The sequence below is a fragment of the Littorina saxatilis genome, linkage group LG4 (assembly GCF_037325665.1).
Source record: "Littorina saxatilis isolate snail1 linkage group LG4, US_GU_Lsax_2.0, whole genome shotgun sequence".
Lineage (NCBI taxonomy): Eukaryota > Metazoa > Mollusca > Gastropoda > Littorinimorpha > Littorinidae > Littorina > Littorina saxatilis.
Window position 1 is genome coordinate 26774430 of NC_090248.1, and position 19344 is coordinate 26793773.

The following is a 19344-nucleotide window of genomic DNA, read 5'->3' on the forward strand; positions in this document are numbered from 1 at the left end:
CAACATTAAAGAAACGAAAGAAAAGAAAAAAAATGCATGGAGAACCTATAAGAAAATGTACGAGCGCACGGATAATTAAATTCTACGGAGGAATTGAGGACTTTTGAACAATGATGCAGAGCTTTTTTTCTTGCTTGATTTCGTTTTCTTCTTACTCCCCTTTTCTCTCTGTCTCCCTCTCTGTCTCTGTCTGTCTCTCTCAATCTCTGTCTCTGTCTGTCTCTCTTTCTCTATCTCTCTCTCTATATATATATATCTGTCTCTCTCTCTGTCTCTTTATCTGTCTGTCTCTCTCTCTGATTGTCTCTCTGTCTCTCTGTCTCTCCGTCGCTGTCTCTCTCTATCTCTGTCTGTCTGTCTCTCTCTGTGTGTGTGTCTCTCTCTCTCTCTCTCTCTCTCTCTCTCTCTCTCTCTCTTGCGCGCGCTCTATCGCTCCCTCTCTCTCTCTCTCTCTCCCTCTCGCTCTTCCTCTCTCTCTCTCTTCCTCTCTCTCTCTCTCTCTCTCTCTCTCTCTCTCTCTCTTCCTCTCTCTCTCCCTCTCTCTATCTCTCGCGCGCTCTCTCTCTCTATGTTTCTGTCTCAGTCTCTGTATCTGTCTGTCTGTCTGTCTGTCTCTGTCTGTCTGTCTGTCTGTCTCTCACTCTCTCTCTCTCTCTCTCTCTCTCTCTCTCTCTCTCTCTCTCTCTCTCTCTCTCTCTGTCCCTCTCTATCCCTCTCTCTGTCTTCCGAAAGACAACAGATGCGTATATTCTAATGGCATTCAAAATGAAAACACACCATACACACCAGCATTAAGACAGGTTAAGTCGACCTGACACTATCATAATTATTAGCTTCTCGACATTCCTCTTATTTCGCTATATACTGATGCAGCACTTGAAGCGCAAATCAGTCAACAGCTGGACACAATGGCTAATATGAAGTGTTGAAAAGATAGGCATGGGCCTCCCGCGTAGCTGTAATCTGAAGTGATAATCAAATGGAATGACAATGAGTTATGTGTTATTTATCTCGAACGATGTCAAGTTTGATACGGTGTCGTACTCGTGTACGAGCTTTTCAGTGCGTATCTGTGAAGGTACGTGGGACGTGACTATATTCAGGTCGCGATATTGGAGCTGACCAAACATCTTCTACAACTACGCTAAGATGCGTCGCGCCGTTTTTGACCTTTGCTTAACTGGGCGAAGTCGACTACACAAAGTATATAATACTTCACCTAGCTGGCCGCGCTAAGCGTTAGCACTAAGATTTCGGTAAAAAGACTTCGCGAGGACTTCGCGAAGTGGACTTCGGGCTCAACTAAGGACCACCTTTAGCGGCGTTCGCAACCGGCACGGTGGCCTAGTGGTAAGGCGTCCGCCCCGTGATCGGGAGGTCGTGGGTTCGAACCCCGGCCGGGTCATACCTAAGACTTTAAAATTGGCAATCTAGTGGCTGCTCTGCCTGGCGTCTGGCATTATGGGGTTAGTGCTAGGACTGGTTGGTCCGGTGTCAGAATAATGTGACTGGGTGAGACATGAAGCCTGTGCTGCGACTTCTGTCTTGTGTGTGGCGCACGCTATATGTCAAAGCAGCGGCACCGCCCTAGCCGTGCTGCGGACACTGAAGTACATGTAGCAGTAGAGTAGTCAGTATCTTGGAGTGGACCGTGTTTATAACTATTCCACGTTTTGTTCAGTAAAGTCAAGAAAAAACCCAGTAGTGAGGCGGGCATGACCTGTTTCTTTGAAAACAGAAATTGCGCTTTACTCCTAGTCTCTGTCTGCTTCCATTATATTACTGCTGTCACTGCTTCTCAGTGCTATTACTATTGACTATTACTATGGACATCATCATCAACCCCAACATTGTCGTCGTCGTCGTCGTCGTCGTCATCATCATCATCATCATCATCGTCGTCGTCGTCGTCGTCGTCGTCGTAGGCGGCGGCTGCGGCTGCGTCATCACTACCACCAACACCATAGATATCCTCACGACGACGATGGCAACAACAAACCAAAATGCTTATTCCACCTAACTATCCCCACCGAGTGCTTTGAGCATGATAGGTCAATTCGCGAGGCTAACTTCCAGACATAATTATTCGATTCAGTTACGAAATTCAACAAATGCTTAACCGTCGCCCCAGATGCAGCAATAGGTTAGATAGACACCACACTGGTTAATGAACTGTTGTTGACAAGATATCGGCCTCCCCGGCACATGGATATAATTTAAGTGACAATCTTATGGTATGCCTGTCTATGGCGCTATCAGTCTTGCTCGATATCAATCGTCGATGAAGCGCCGTTTACTGTACATGTGCAATCTTTTATCTACTATAAGTGGGCTCGTAACAACAGGTATTGCAAATGTGCTAGTTCTGTTTGCAGTTCCTGGGACTTCTGTCTTGTGTGTGGCGCACGTTATATGTCAAAGCAGCACCGCCCTGATATGGCCCTTCGTGGTCGGCTGGGCGTTAAGCAAACAAACAAACAAACAAACATTTAATTTCAATTTTGAGTTGAGAACAATAAAGAAGACATGTTCAATGTATGAAACATATGACTTGTTGAGTTTGTATGCATTGGGCGGGGGTATAAATATCAATTTCATTTAAGATTTAGTATCATTGTATCAAAATATTGTTCCATTTACATACAGACATACACACAGAAAGACGGACAAAGTGAATCCAGTATACCCCCTCCAACTTCATTGAGTTGGGGTATAAATATCAATTTCACTTAAGATTTAGTATCATTGTATCAAAATATTGTTCCATTTACATACAGACATACACACAGACAGACGGACAAAGTGAATCCAGTATACCCCCTCCAACTTCATTGGGCTGGGGTATAAATATCAATATCACTTAAGATTTAGTATCATTGTTTCAAAATATTGTTCCATATACATACAGACATACACACAGACAGATGGACAAAGTGAATCCAGTATACCGGTACCCCCCTCACACTTCGTTGGGCAGGGGTATACATATTGTTCCATATCTGACAACATTTCACGGGTGAAGCAAGTTTACTTTTAGTAGAGTTTCAGAGCAATCATTTAAATTAGTAAGCTTTCAGAACAATCACGTATGAGGGCTTACATGATTACGATGAAATAAATAGTAGACTTTCAGAACAATCATGTAATAGTCACTTTTCCGAACAATCACGCGTGACACACGTACACCCTTCGAAAGAATACATTCATACAAATTGTTGGGAAACCTACGGTGCATGTAGCACGTACTCATTTCGGTTATTTTGATAGTACGTGTCCACGAACATGTTGACATGGACAAGCAGTTTTGTTTTTACCTGCAAATTTTTACTCTGGTATGATCATACATCCATGTCACTTGGATCTATTGAAAAACACCCGGTTCACTCCGGAAAAAAACACACACCCAATATGCCCCACGAGAACTGACAAAAAACCTGGTCTGACAACAAACCACCAAACATCGCTTGTGTCATCATTTTGGTAGTGAGAAAATAAGTGCAAAATCAACACAGGGAACCATGCTTTGAAACACGAGTTCCGTTTCGATAATACATGTTTTAGGGCCCCAGCACGTTGTTGCAATCAAAGTTGGCGTGTGAAAGCAACTTTCTCTGTGTTTTGAGTTCATAACATGTTGAGATAAGTCGGTCAGGTTTGAGGATGCACAGTTCTGTAGGTTCCTCTCAGTATTCCACCCCCTCGTTTTTCAGTTGTAAATATTAAGCTTAGTGATCGAATGTGGAAGCTACGTTGGGTCAAAGGTCCCAAAAGATTTGCATCGTGCAGCAAGGCACGTTGGGTCAAAGGTCACAGAATGTTTGCGTTCTGCAGCGAAGGGAAGAATCGCGATCTTGTTTCCGACTCATTGTCTCTTAGGGTTTTTTTATTAGACCCAGGGGCGGATCAGTTGCTTTGTAAGGGGGGGGGGGGGCACTTTGAATCGAAAGTGAATGTGATGGGCGCGAAGCGCCCGAATTTGCTAGGGGGGTCCGGGGGCATGCTCCCCTGGACAAAAAATTTGCCCAAAGAAGCAAAATGGTGCCATTTGAACTTAGAAATGGTCATAGAATCTGCATAGAAAAATCTTCTTTTTTTTTTTTTTTTTTTTTTCGGGGGGGGGCACGTGCCCCCTGTGCCCCCCCCCCCCCCCCCTCGTCCGCCCCTGAGACCTGTCATTCTGCTTGCTCGGCTTTGTTAGATGTTTGCATTTCTTGTTGCTATGTTCTTTGCTTTTATTATTATTTCTTATTTGCGCTTCGTTTATCGATACAACGTCTTGCGCACGGGTCAAAATGTGTGTGTCAGGGGTCAATTGGTTTGACGTTCGTGTTTCTCCGAACGTCTGTGTATCGAAACACAGATACACGCACTCCTTGACTTTGTAAGAAGAGAAAACATATCGCTAAGTTTCATTTGTTTGTGATGAATTTATGACCTTTCATGAAGTAGTTTTGTATATTGTTTACTTTTCCCAGTTTGCCCGTTCGTTTTTGGAACTTTGCAAAGCAGTGTCGTCTGTCTAGGTCTGGGGAAACGCCAATAAAAAGAGCCGAAGAATCCCCGAGCGTTTTTATTGGGTTGGCTTTTGATTATCCATGTATAACCTGCTTCCTGCAACAATGGGAACCGGGCATTTATTGCATGGGGAACATGATATTTATTATCCAGCTGGCTGTGAATGCAATCTCGTGAAAATGAGGACAATACGGCCAAAAAAAATAATAGGTGTGGTTACGGTAACATAGCCAAAAAAAATAGGGTAGGAAGGTAGGCAATCACTTTTTTTTTTAAACTTTTTTTTCTAATGTGTACAAATTAAACCTACTTGACAGGGAAATAAGTGTGCGACTCGGGCGCTTTCGCTTTCATTGCGTTTTCTGCACTCGTTTACTTGGTTTTTTTGGTATTTTTTTGACAAATGTAATAAAAAGTTACAGGGTCGGCCCCCAAAAATAGGGTAGGTCGGGTTACCGTAACCACACCTATTTTTTTTTAGGCCTAATTAATATTGTGGGGATTTTTTCTTCTAAACAATAATAATATGTAAACCACTTTGTCTTGAGAGTCCTTGTTCGTCGGTTCAGGTCAATTACAAAGGACACCGACAATTCTGGCAACCATTTTGAATCAAAAATCTAGTTTGACTATCGGCATTTATGGCTCACATCGATCGCTGTCAACCAACCGAATAAATTAGGGACGATGATAAATAAACGCAGACAGTGTGGCATTTTATCAATGCCTCATTTTGTTGCCATCTTCTCGGATGAACTGAGAAGGAGTATTAATAACTAACAACATTTCTGATCTAAGCCTTCGTGATACCTAGCGTTGCTTTGAAGTAAATGTCATCCCGCACTTTGAATTAGGATAGAGGGATTCCTACAAGGAGAGTCGAAACAGGATTACGTGATCTATGGTTGAAGATTTATGATATGTTTATACATGAATGAGCATGAATACATCGAAGAGAAAGCATTCAATCGTATCCGGTTAACCACGAGATAGAAAAACATCAACCAAAATAACAAAAACCGAGCCCCCACTCACACTCTTCGAAAGAATGCATTCATACACATTGTTGGGAAACCTACGGTGCATGTAGCACGTACTCATTTCGGTTATTTTGATAGTACGTGTCCTCGAACATGTTGACATGGACAAGCAGGTTTTTTTTTTTTTTTACCTGAAAATGTTTACTCTCCATAGAAAAAAACATTCTCTATTATGGTATGATCATGCATCCATGTCATTTGGATCTATTGAAAAACATCCGGTTAACTGCGAAAAAAACACCCAACCCACACCAATAAACAGAGGGACAAACAAAAGTGTTGAATATATGAATAATGTGTTATTCATTGATATGTATGTGCTTGCACGTTAAATAATGTTTTGTTGTTGTAGTATTTTGATTGTACAGCGCTTTGAGCAGGGTTAAACCCTGGATTTATGCGCTATATAATTAATGATATGCATTATTATTTTATCATTACAAACAATAAAATCATACATTACACAATGCCGCTGAGTCATAGCCCCCAACATACCCTCCCTCTCCTCCCCCATTTCTTCCCGGGCCGACTTTCAACGGTGACGTCCCGATTCGCCCCCTCCTAACTCGCCCCTTCCTAACTCGCCCTTTCCTAACTCGCCCCCTCCCATCTCGCCCCCAATTATCTTGGGTTTTGCAAGAGAGGCGATTTGCCCCCGCTCGTAAAGATCCGTCTCTGTTTTTCACACTCACGCACGCACACCGTGCAATAACAGATACATACACACAGACAGTTTATGGCTTTGTGTATTCCAAACTTTCAACTCTTTTTGGCCACGTTGCCACACATACATGCACGCAGGCACACACACACACACACACACACACACACACACACACACACACACACACACACACATACACACATAAACACATACGCACACACGCACACACACACACATACACACACAAACACACAAACACACACACACACACATACACACACATAAACACACGCACACACACACACACAAATACACACATAAACACACACAGACACACACACACACACACGCACACGCACACACGCACACACACACACACACACACACACACACACACACACACACACAATACATTTGTCCGGGGGAAAACACAGCTGTGGAACATCGCGACGAACAGCCTCTGTTTATGCATTTCCAATGTGCTTAGTTCTCCGTTTGTTTTGTCAAGCTTAAAACTGAAAATCGTTGTATAAAACACTTTTTCCTGAAGTGACTTTCATACTGATCCCCACCGAACAGAAATCATATAATCTCATGTAAAACGGAGGTAAACGTGTCATATTTTTTATAACATGTTTTGCACGAGAAATGTCAAAAGTCAACTTCATCGCATGGAATATAAGGGGCGCGTTGGCACGGCTTGCGGGGGCAAGTTGACACCCTCGACAGATTGAAAGCATGTAGACCGTGAAGTCGGCTACTGCAAAGCGGGGGCGAGATAGGAGGGGGCGAATCGGTACCTCCCCCTTTCGCCAAGCGAATTCCACTTTTTTTTTTTTTTTTTTTTTAAAGTGTCAAGGCATTTGCGTAAATTTAGGAAGAAAGTGTAGAGACGTTGAAGACTACATATTGGGTTTCTTATGATAGTAAGGTTTTGTTTAATCCTACATACGTGAGAGAGACCATCCATGAGATAACAATATCGTTCAATTCACACGTTAGTATATATATCATGTAAATGAGGTCAGGTCAAACTAGTGTGGCGCGCAGAGACCTGATTTTCCACTGCTCATGATGCCAAGTCACCGAAACAAACGTCATTCTGAAAACACTTTTGCGCTTGCTGTTCCCCCTGGAAGAATTATTAGAACTAACACGTCACGCTATCCTTTCTAGAGTGACGTCTCTTGGCTTTGACGTCAAAGATTGCACGAGGCTTTGGAAGAGACCGAGGTTCCATAAGAAGCGTCTTCAATTTGGACGCGTCGACTCCGGGGCGTTTGGAGCTTGTGGCACAGAAGTACAGCTTGTATATAAATAGGATAAACAGAATACTACATGGCTTGCTGTGTCGTACCAGATTTACAATCGTTGCTTTTTTAAATATGGAACAGCTCGCTTTTGCTCTCAGTTCAATATTAAAATAAAGCAACTCCTGTAAATCCGGGACATTTGCATTGACGAAAAGTATTGGGTCCTGGCAAGTGCATGTACAAGCGAAGAAAGATTAAAGTTACTCCAATGGAAAATTGTACATAATATATTTATCCCACAAATATTTTATTGCATAAAATGAAGTTAAAAGAAAATAGTTTATGTAGTCTTTGTAATGAAATGGATTATATTGAACACTTTTTTGGAAATGTAAGCCTAGCAAAATGAAATTGTTTTGGGAAAATGTTAGAAGATGTATATTTGTTAATACGGGAGAAAATAGTATACATGTATTAACAGAAAAAGATGTATTGTTTGGTTATTCTCCAGAAGTGCAAACCCCCATAAACAAAATTTTTAATCACATTTTGCTCATTTCAAAAATGTGTATCAGTAAGTATAGATATGGTAGGCCTATTGGTATAAATGTGATGTTAGGATATGAATTAGCGTTGAGATATTTCAGTATTGTGTAAATGTTGAAGGATGAATGATGATACGTTGTAGACGGATGCTTGAATTTTTTTTTATTAAAAGCCCCACAATGATGTGCTTGGCAAATTAAAAAAACAAAAAAAAAAAAAACCATTCACTCACACCTTAGTATATCATGTAAACGAGGTCGTATCAAACTAGTTTGGCAGGAACCTTATTTTTCACTGCTCATGATGACAAAATCACCGAAACAAACACCATTCTAGGAACACTTTTGAGTGACGTCCTTTTGCTTTTATTCACGCAGCTTAGGAAGAGATCGTGGCTCTATAAGACGCGTCTTCAACTTGGGCGCCTCGACTGCGAGACGTTTTGAGCAAAAGACACACAAGAAAAGCATGTTGGATACACATAATACTAAATGGATTGCTTGGTGTGTCGTCCCAGATTTACACGAGATGCTTTTTTTAATATTGAAAGGTACACATACATAGTGACGTGGCTAGTTTCTGGTCTGAATTTGCGTAATTTATGTGTCGAGAAAGTCAAGTGAGCACAGAAAAAAAAACTCTAATGGCCAAGTCATACATCCATAATTATCAACTGGGGGTATTGAAAAATATATCCGGTAAAATGTTAGGGGGGGGGGGGGGGGGGAGGAGAGGGTCGAGGAACAATCTTAAAGGGGAAATAGAAAACAACTGTAATTCTTGTTTATGAATATATACGAAAATAACCACGGTAAAACAGTGTACATGACCCCCTGCCCCCCCTCCCCCCCCCATCCCCCCCATTCAACGCCTACCACGCTTCTCAACCTGAAAATAAAATTAGAATAATAATAATAAATAAACAACAAACAACAAAATTAATGGTATCGTTCAAGTTATGGCTAAAAATATCAGAACACATTTTGTAAAGTGGCGTAAGGACAAAACCCAGTCAGTTTATTTTTTTCTTTAAAGGCACACTGCTTTTCGTGCGAAGGATTTGGCTTATCACTTTAGATCTGTCCACGCTTTTAAAGGAGATATGGCCATACCAAGTACCATTTAGACACATATCAAAAATGAACAGCGTTGCTGCTTTTTGTGAAGAGGCGAAATATTTCAATGAATTAAGTTAATCAAGAAATTAAAAAATCAAAAAAAATGTAAACCCGGCTCACCCAGCAGCCGGGCCGTTGAATGTTGGTATGTGTCTAATTTGAGGAATAGTCGTATCCCATGTAAAAGCTATGGCATGGCCAGATCTGAGATCATGTTTTCATTGAAAGGAGTTGGCCTTGACGTTGCTCAGCACAGGTTGCTGATAAAAAGATTCAGAAACGAGCAAGGCAATTTCAAGCTGGAATGCGAAATGTTCCTTTTTATCTTAAACATGAATATGGATAATAAAGTATGTCTTATCATTTCATTGCCATTTCAATTTAAGATAGCTCCCCTTTTAAAGCATATCAGCGTTTAACATAATTATATCACGACTGATTTCAACCTTTCGGTTGTAAAAGTTTATAGAGCAAAATTCCAGTCAAAGTTTAACATTATGTATCTCAAATAGCCGACAGTCTGGCTACTTAAAAAAAAGAGAAGGTCTCTAGATGGCGTTCCTGGCGAAGTGTTAGCAAGATCTAGATGTGGCACTTTTTAGCACGTGTACGTACGGGAACGTGTAGGGGTGACGTCATCAAATCTGGTTTTTACGTCACGCGTTTGCCAAGATCTGCAATCTTGGTGGGAGCAAAACAACGTATGCATTTGGAACATTGGAGAAAAAAGTGAGTCACGGGTGACGCAATATCTACACGTACACGTACACGTCTTTGCTACACGTTCGGGCATCTAGAATACTGTAATAACAGTCACCGATGACACAAATGGTCATAAAGTTAAATAGATGAATAACTGGGCAAAGAATGAAACAAAGTAAGAAAGATCGAAAGAAAGAAAGAAAGAAAGAAAGAAAGAAAGAGAGAAAGAAAGAGAGAAAGAAAGAAAGAACAAGTCGCGTAAGGCGAAAATACAACATTTAGTCAAGTAGCTGTCGAACTCACAGCATGAAACTGAACGCAATGCCATTTTTCAGCAAGACCGTATACTCGTAGCATCGTCAGTCCACCGCTCATGGCAAAGGCAGTGAAATTGACAAGAAGAGCGGGGTAGTAGTTGCGCTTAGAAGGATAGCACGCTTTTCTCTACCTCTCTTTGTTTTAACTTTCTGAGCGTGTTTTTAATCCAAACATATCATATCTATATGTTTTTGGAATCCGGAACCGACAAGGAATAAGATGAAAGTGTTTTTAAATTGATTTCGACAATTTAATTTTGATAACAATTTTTATATATTTAATTTTCAGAGCTTGTTTTTAATCCAAATATAACATATTTATATGTTTTTGGAATCAGAAAATGATGGAGAATAAGATGAACGTAAATTTGGATCGTTTTATAAATTTTTATTTTTTGTTACAATTTTCAGATTTTTAATGACCAAAGTCATTAATTAATTTTTAAGCCACCACGCTGAAATGCAATACCGAAGTCCGGGCTTCGTCGAAGATTACTTGACCAAAATTTCAACCAATTTGGTTGAAAAATGAGGGCGTGACAGTGCCGCCTCAACTTTCACGAAAAGCCGGATATGACGTCATCAAAGACATTTATCAAAAAAATGAAAAAAACTTTCGGGGATTTCATACCCAGGAACTCTCATGTCAAATTTCATAAAGATCGGTCCAGTAGTTTAGTCTGAATCGCTCTACACACACACACACACACACACACACACAGACACACAGACACACACACGCACATACACCACGACCCTCGTCTCGATTCCCCCCTCAACGTTAAAATATTTAGTCAAAACTTGACTAAATGTAAAAACAGAGAAAGAAAGAGAGAAAAAAAGAAAGACAGCGAAGAAAGAAAGAAAGAGAAAGAAAGAAAGAAAGATTGTTTTGTTTGTTTGTTTGCTTAACCGCCCAGCCGACCACGAAGGGCCATATCAGGGCGGTGCTGCTTTAATTGACATATAACGTGCGCCACACACAAGACAGAAGTCGCAGCACAGGCTTCATGTCTCACCCAGTCACATTATTCTGACACCGTGACCGGACCACCCAGTCCTAGCACTAACCCCATAATGCCAGACGCCAGGCGGAGCAGCCACTAGATTGCCAATTTTAAAGTCTTAGGTATGACCCGGCCGGGGTTCGAACCCACGACCTCCCGATCACGGGGCGGACGCCTTACCACTAGGCCAACCGTGCCGGTAGAAAGAAAGAGAAAGAGAAAGAAAGAGAGAAAGAAAGCAAGAAAGAAAGAAAATTGTTCCCTTACTTTTCAGTGAGAACCAAAGCTGCTAAATCGTCATGTTTAAACTGTTCAGCATCGCTCACAGTATCAGAGAGAGAGAGAGAGAGTGGCAGGGAGGGTGAGAGAGACAGAGAAGGGGAGAGGGGGAGAGAGAGAGAGAGGACGATTAAAGATAGAGAGAGGGAGAGAGGGGAGGGGAGGGAGAGAGAGGATGGGGAGAGAGGATAGAGAAAGAGAGAAAGTGTGCAAATGCCAGTTGACGGAGAGAATTATAGCTAAATTATAATTGATTGAAAATATTGTACATTTTCGAAGATTGTCCATATTAAACGAAAGAATGATATTATTATTATTTATAACCCATTCTGTTTACGTTTAAACTGTTCAGCTTCGCTCACAGTATCATACTCGTAGCGAGTCATATTGTAACTGAGGTCCAAAAAGAAAAAAAAGAAAGAAAAAAAAGAAAGAAAAAAGAAAAAAAGAGAGAAAAAAGAAAAAGAAAAAAAAAAGCTGCTAAATCGTCATGTCGTGTTTAAAGGGATACCATTGATCTGACCGTTGTAGCGAATTTGATATTATATCTGAAGAATCTCGGGAATCTACTGTAGACGCACACAACATGATTTACTAGAAAACGCACCACAAGTATGGAAATTACTGACATCAAAGTGAGTGAATGAGCTTTAGGGCGCTCCATCTCTCCGGTGTTGGAAACAAAAAGTGGTCGAGAGGGGGCCGCCTCAAACAAGGGAAGTAACTAAGTGGAAGTAACCCAACCCAACTCTCCGAAAGAGTGCTCTTTCTTTGCCGATCTTGCAAAATTTAATAAAGCTTTTAAAACACTTCTTTTTGCTAAGTGCGGTAGCATTATTTTGTAACGCAGAATAGTATGGTATGATTCTGAAAGCAATCTGATGGCCTTTTGTCTTATAGGAATTATCCTTTTAAAATCAACGAAGGGACATGAATTTAGCGAGAAGAAAGTATTATTATGTTGTGTTGTATTGTATTGTAATGTATTGTATTGTATTGTATTGTATTGTATTGTATTGTATTTGTTCTTCTGGCTGAATGAATTTCACAGGTTGAAGCGGGTGTCAGATACGAAATCCAATCAACAACAAAACAAACACCCACTCTGTCAGTCAGCATAATAGTCTGTTGATTTTTCATAAGCTTCCAAGCTGTAAGATACTCGATCCAGTGCCTAGTAAAAGCTTGGAAGATCTATATTTTTTTTGTTTCATTACATACTTTGAAATAAGCAACTTCGTTTAATTCCATTTGTTACTTTGAAATAAGTGATTTTGTTGAATGTTCGTGTAACTTGCATAACTTTTATTTCATACTCTGTGCCAACATGGCTAGAAGAAAGGAAAGAAGGAAGGAAGGAAGGAAGGAAGAAAGAAAGAAAGAAAGGAAGGAAGGAAGGAAGAAAGGAAGAAAGGAAGAAAGGAAAGAAAGAAAGCAAGAAGGAAGGAAGGAAGAAAGGAAAGAAGGAAGAAAGGAAGAAAGGAAGAAAAGAAGGAAGGAAGGAAGAAAGGAAGGAGGGAAGAAAGGAAAGAAGGACGGAAGGAAGGAAGGAAAGAGGGAAGAAAGAAAGGAAGGAAGGAAGGAAGGACGGACGGAATGAAGGGAGGAAGGAAGGAAGAAAGGAAGAAAAGAAGGAAGGAAGGAAGGAAGGAAGGAAGGAAGGAAGGAAGAAAGAAAGAAAGAAAGGAAGGAAGGAAGGAAGAAAGGAAGAAAAGAAGGAAGGAAGGAAGGAAGAAAGGAAGGAAGAAAGGAAGGAAGGAAGGAAGGAAGGAAGAAAGGAAGGAAGAAAGAAAGGAAGAAAGGAAGGAAGGAAGGAAGGAAGAAAGGAAGGAAGGAAGGAAGAAAGAAAGGAAGAAAGGAAGAAAGGAACGAACGAACGAACGAACGAACGAACGAACGAAGAAAGGAGCCGGAAGAAAGAAGGAAGGAAAGAAGGTATCTTTAAATACAGCACACACAAAAACAAGGCTTGTGTTTTATTGGGATGCTTCAAATGCCGCACCGTTTGCCTTGAGCCGATTTCTGTCCTCAAGTTTCCCTTATCCCCGAAACACGAACCGCAGCCTTTGTCTGCTGAAGATATCGGATGAAGGCTTGGAACCCAGAATTCTCTCCCTTGACAGCGACAAATCGCAGAAGCCATCAGGGGGCATGCGCCGTATCTATACCGCGATGTCACGGAGAAAAAGCAAAAGGATACAAAACAAAAAAAAGCGCAGTAAAGCAAACTATCGCGGTAAAAGCAACATGAAACAGAAATATTAAACAAACAAAAACACTTGTACAACCAAGGAAGACAGGAAACCAGAATGAATAAAAACGAGAAATATTTTTGTGTTTTTGTTTCGTTTGACATGAAATACGAGTCAAAAACAGCGAATTTAAACGTATATTGAAGTAAGTATTTATATTTTATGTAAAGAACGAAGTGAGAAATGGAAGCAGTACACCTTTATGTTGGATGAAATGCAGGGTAAAACAACAACAACAATAACAACATCAACAACACTACCTCGCTAACCTATACTGCAAAATAATAATAGCAGGGATGTAAACAACTGCATCATCTCTTTCTTTTCGCCCATGTAAGGTTAAGGTAATGTTTTGAAATAAAAAATAAACAAATGAACACGTGTAGGCAAAGCGGTTTAAAAAAAACCAACAACCACAAAATCAGTTTATCTGTTTCGGATTTTTGTAAAAAAACAAATATCAACAAAGATCTTGGCCCTGGTGCGTGGTTTCGTCATTAGCAGCACATGCAATCGGGTTCCTAGATAAGAATGAAATGCCCCGCTTTTTGAAGACTTTTTGCATCATTCTGTGCTTGCCGATATGTCTGTATGTCTCTCCTAAATTATATTTTTGCCTTTCGCTTTTTCTCTGTCTGTCTGCCTGCCTGTCTGTCTGCCTGTCTTGGAAACGCCACCACGCTGTCTGTCTCTGCTAGTGAATTGAATTGAATTGAACTTTATTGAACAAGGATTAAGATTTAAGGCTACGCCTTTTCTTACAATCTGTCCTTGGGACGCACAGACACACAATGATAAAATTGAAAAATTAAAAATTAAAAAGTTAAAAAGTTTACCAACAAAAGGAGGTCAGAAAACTTCAGCACGTGATGATAAAGATGACGATGATGATGATAATGATGATGATGATGATGATGATGATGATGATGATGATGATGATGATGATGATGATGATGATGATGATGATGATGAAGATGAGGCATGAAGAGCATACATAGGCTATGTGGTTATTCATAAAATCAAATGCATACTATGCAAGTAATTATAAGTACAAGCTGGTAGCAATCGAACATGTAGCAATAGTACAACAAAAATATGTTCAGAATATACAATGCACAGCATATCTTTGGCGTAATACTAAGTGTGGTAAATCAAAACGCGTTAAACTACTCAGACATTAAGTGAACGATAACCAGCAGTCATAGAAGCATATGTTTTGTCACACAGGCAGCAAACCAGACAAAATATATCTATATTTGTGTCTGTTTCAGTATCGGCGTGCATGTATTCATTTAGAAAAACAAACAAAAATAAACACAAAATTCGCTCCGCCCCAGCCTCAGCATATCTTAGCTAACGTTTTCATTTATCAGAGAAAGACAGAAAGAGGGTATTTACTTTCAAAAGAAAAAGAAATATATCCATTTCCTCTGGCTTTATTTTGATCCACCTGCTCTGTTATCAGTCGCTGACAACACCAACTGACATGAGGAATTGCTATTTTCCGAAGTTAGACGCTGAGTATACGTAAGCAAATAGGGATTTAAAGATAGAAGTGTTGACACGTGTTTGATGCTGAGAAAACAACATTTCTTTTGAAAACTTCGTGGTAAAAAGCGGGAACAGTTCGTGGGTGAATTGAAAAATATGATGAAAATGTTTTGCCTTTTGCAATCTGCTTGCTTCTTAGTTGTTCACCAAAGTCGTTTATATTAGAACAGTTGCGGAAAGATGTTGTCACACATGCACACAACACACACAAAACAACCTTCTTCTTCTTCTTCTTCGTTCATGGGCTTAGACTCCCCTTTTCACTCATGTTATTAGCACGAGTGGATTTTTACGTGTATGACCGTTTTTACCCCGCCATTCAGGCAGCATACGCCGATTTTGGGGGAGGCATGCTGGGTATTTTCGTGTTTCTATAACCCACCGAACTCTGACATGGATTACAGGATCTTTTCCGTGCGCACTTGGTCTTGTGCTTGCGTGTACATACGAAGGGGGTTAAGTCACTAGCAGGTCTGCACATAAGTTGACCTGGGAGATCGGAAAAAATCTCAACTCTTAACCCACCAGGCAGCAGCGACCGGTATTCGAATTCACGACCTCCCGATTAGGAGGCCGACGTCTTACCACCACAGCACTGCGCCGTCACACAAAACAACCAACAACAACTCTTTGGTCCTAGAAACTTGATTGCGATCAAGCCGCTTTCTCCACACTGTAAAATAATGTTGTTTTATTATAGACGCGTACATTTTTCTGTCGGTGTATTTGTGTGTGTGTCCCTGTATGTATATGTGCGCGGGTGCCCGTGTAAGCATGTTTGTAAGCGCGCGTGCATGTTTTTGTATACGTTTGCATGCATAATGTATGTGTACGTATACGTACATGTATGTGAATCGTTCCATCTTTTTTTCTACGCAGTGCACGGATAAACCTTCTTCGATCTTTCATTCATATCAATACATTGAGCAGTGGGCAAAAATCAGCAAAAATCAGCATCATCCTTGATCTTTTTAAAATAAGAGTTCAGTTGATCGTAAAAAAGAAAATGAAACCCATTTTATAGTTCAACAACACAGTCACAGCTGATAGGCTGACGCGAATGATGCAATGCTAAGAAAGCATGACCTTACCTGTGTACTATCGATTTGGAAAAGTAATCCGATTATAGCAAACAACCCAGTGAGGAAACAGTTCAACGCCTGCGCAAAAGTTTAACATGTACTTCATGGTAGTCTGACAGCCAGCCAGCCAGCCAGCCAGACAGAAAGACAGAAAGAAAGACAGACATAAAGACAGCCAGCCAGAAAGACAGCAAGCCATCCAACCAGCCAGCCAGCTAGCCTGCCAGCCAGTCAGATAGCCAGCCAGCCGTACAGCCAGACAGACAGACACATAGACACACAGACGGAGTAAAACACTCATACACACACGCGCGTATACACCATTGGCCTACCTTTAATCAGTGCCGCGTAAGAAATAACTCAAATAAAGAAATCCCTCTCCGCACACAGGGCTTCTCAATGAAATTCCCTCCTTACAGGTAACCTACAACAGTCGTTAAGTCAAAAAAACCAACAAGGGCACGCACAGCGTGGCGAATAAATACCACTATTGTATGTATGTAGTGCTGTCTGGAGTAATATACACCTCAACTTGCGTCAGGCCTCTTGTAACTGATTACCTTCTTTCAATTATAAGCCACTCCAAAAGTCAAAATTGCTGACGTGATTTTAAGATCGTAGGAGAATTGTTTGAAAACCTCGTGCGCACAAGACTTCGTACTCTCCTCCTCCGGTTCTCCTTAACCACGTAATCTACTACCCCCCCCCCCCCCCCCGCACACACACACATGAACGATTTGTAATCCACACAGTATTACTTAGAGAGATTTATATATTGTGATTAGTAAGAACATTTTGATATTATTATATTGATGCCGCGGCACAAACAGCCCCTTCCAGTGTCCCAATCTCTCTACACCGAACATTCCTTTCTCCCATCTTACCAAGCCCCAACCTCGTCCCCACCTCCCTACCCCCCCCCCCCTCCCCCCCCCCCCCTACCGTCGTCCCCACCTTTCATAGCATTCCTTAAATAGTTTTCTCTTTCACTAGAGTTCCAGGCAGCTTTCGATTTCCACTCCTTTATTATTTGCAGACAGACAAAAATATGTTCTTCAATAACTGTAAGCAATGACAGTAAAGGTAAAGAAGTGGAACACAGAGGTATATTCTGCGTTTTATGACCCCATGATTTTTAAATAGACTGTCCCGAATAATATGTTATGATTGACAAGATCAAAAGTCATTCATCCGACGTCCCTGCCCCCGCATTCATGACATGCAGGCTTTTTGTTCGATGCGCTAAAGTCGATCGGAGACTCTGGCGGCTAACACGCTGAGTTGGAGAAACGAGGGTTGAAAAGACCGAGACATACCGAGAGCTATGGTTTTTGTTGTACCTCTGCTATATTGGGTATAACATGTACAGAATGTTGTCTGACAGCGAATGTAGAGTTTAACATGATGTTGTCTGCGGTCTGGTCTTTTTGTGTGCTTGTTCGATCGCTTTTGAATTTCTTGTATATCTAGCCGATCTAAGACTTATTCGAATATCTTCAGACGCCTTTGTTTTTATTCGCTTAATCTTTCAGTTGATTGTTTGACTTATTGATTAGTTAATTGATTGATTGGGATTGTTTTTTAACGGCTGTGGCGTATTCTATCGCTTTGGGTTGTTTTTCTTTTGAGCTTTACGACGCTAGTCCGGCGGGTTTGTGTGTGTGTGTGTGTGTGTGTGTGCGTGCGTGCGTGCGTGCGTGCATGCGTGCGAGCGAGCGTGCGTGCGTGCGTGCGTGCGTGCGTTCGTGCGTACGTGCGTGCGGGCGTGTGTGTGTGTGTGTGTGTGTGTGTGAATGTGTGCGTGCGTGCGTGCGTGCGTGCGTGCGTGCGTGCGTGCGTGCGTGCGTGCGTGTGTGTGTGTGTGCGTGTGTGCGTGCGTGCGTGCGTGCATGCGTGCGTGCGTGAGTACGTGCGTACGTGCGTGTGTGTGTGCGTGCGCGCGCGTGTTTTTTACATTTAGTCAAGTTTTGACTAAATGTTTTAACATAGAGGGGGAATCGAGACGAGGGTCGTGGTGTCTGTGCGTGTGTCTGTCTGTGCGTGTGTGTGTGTAGAGCGATTCAGACCAAACTACTGGACCGATCTTTATGAAATTTGACATGAGAGTTTCTGGGAATGATATCCCCGGACGTTTTTTTTTCATTTTTTCAATAAATACTTTTGATGACGTCATATCCGGCTTTTTGTAAAAGTTGAGGCGGCATTGTCACACCCTCATTATTCAATCAAATTGATTGAAATTTTTGTAAAGCAATCTTCGACAAAAGCCGGACTTTGGTATTGCATTTCAGCTTGGTGGCTTAAAAATTAATTTATGACTTTGGTCATTAAAAATCTGAAAATTGTAATAATTTATTTTATATAAAACGATCCAAATTTACGTTTATCTTATTCTACATAATTTCCTGATTCCAAAAACATATAAATATGTTATATTTAGATTCAAAACAAGCTCTGAAAATTAAAAATATAAAAATTATGATCAAAATTAAATTTCCGAAATCGATTTAAAAACAATTTCATCTTATTCCTTGTCGGTTCCTGATTCCAAAAACATATAGATATGATATGTTTGGATTAAAAACACGCTCAGAAAGTTAAAATGAAGAGAGGTACAGAAAAGCGTGCTATGCAGCACAGCAAAACCACTTCCGCGCTGAACAGGCTCGTCAGTTTCACTCCGTTTTGCACAAGCGGCGGACTACGGTCATTGTGAAAAAATGCAGTGCGTTCAGTTTCATTCTGTGAGTTCCACAGCTTGACTAAATGTAGTAATTTCGCCTTACGCGACTTGTTTTTTTTATTGAAAGAGCATTGAAGATCCACAAATCCGAGCTGTGTCTCCCCTAAACACGTATACTTATAGCGTCTGTTTGCATTCAGACAACAAATCATCCTGCAAACACATCCGAAGTTTGTCGCAGCGTTTGGGAAAAAAAGGACATAAGTCGCGCAACACATTTTCGAGGTCCATATTCAAAAACCGTCAGCAGGTGATGATTCACTGGTTGTTACATG

General features: G+C 41.0%; 1 protein-coding gene across 2 annotated transcripts in view; it reads right to left on the reverse strand.

The window, feature by feature from the left end:
• The window catches only part of LOC138964347 (globin-like), a 109700-nt gene that overhangs the window by 76376 nt on the left and 13980 nt on the right, over positions 1 to 19344 (reverse strand). The window contains exon 1 of one of the 2 annotated variants that reach the window (XM_070336276.1): positions 16659 to 16856. The exons of the other annotated variant lie outside the window; for it this stretch is intronic. The gene's annotated coding sequence lies outside the window, so the exon portion shown is untranslated. Of the gene's footprint in view, positions 1 to 16658; positions 16857 to 19344 lie in introns of those variants that run through there. 2 annotated transcript variants of the gene reach the window in all.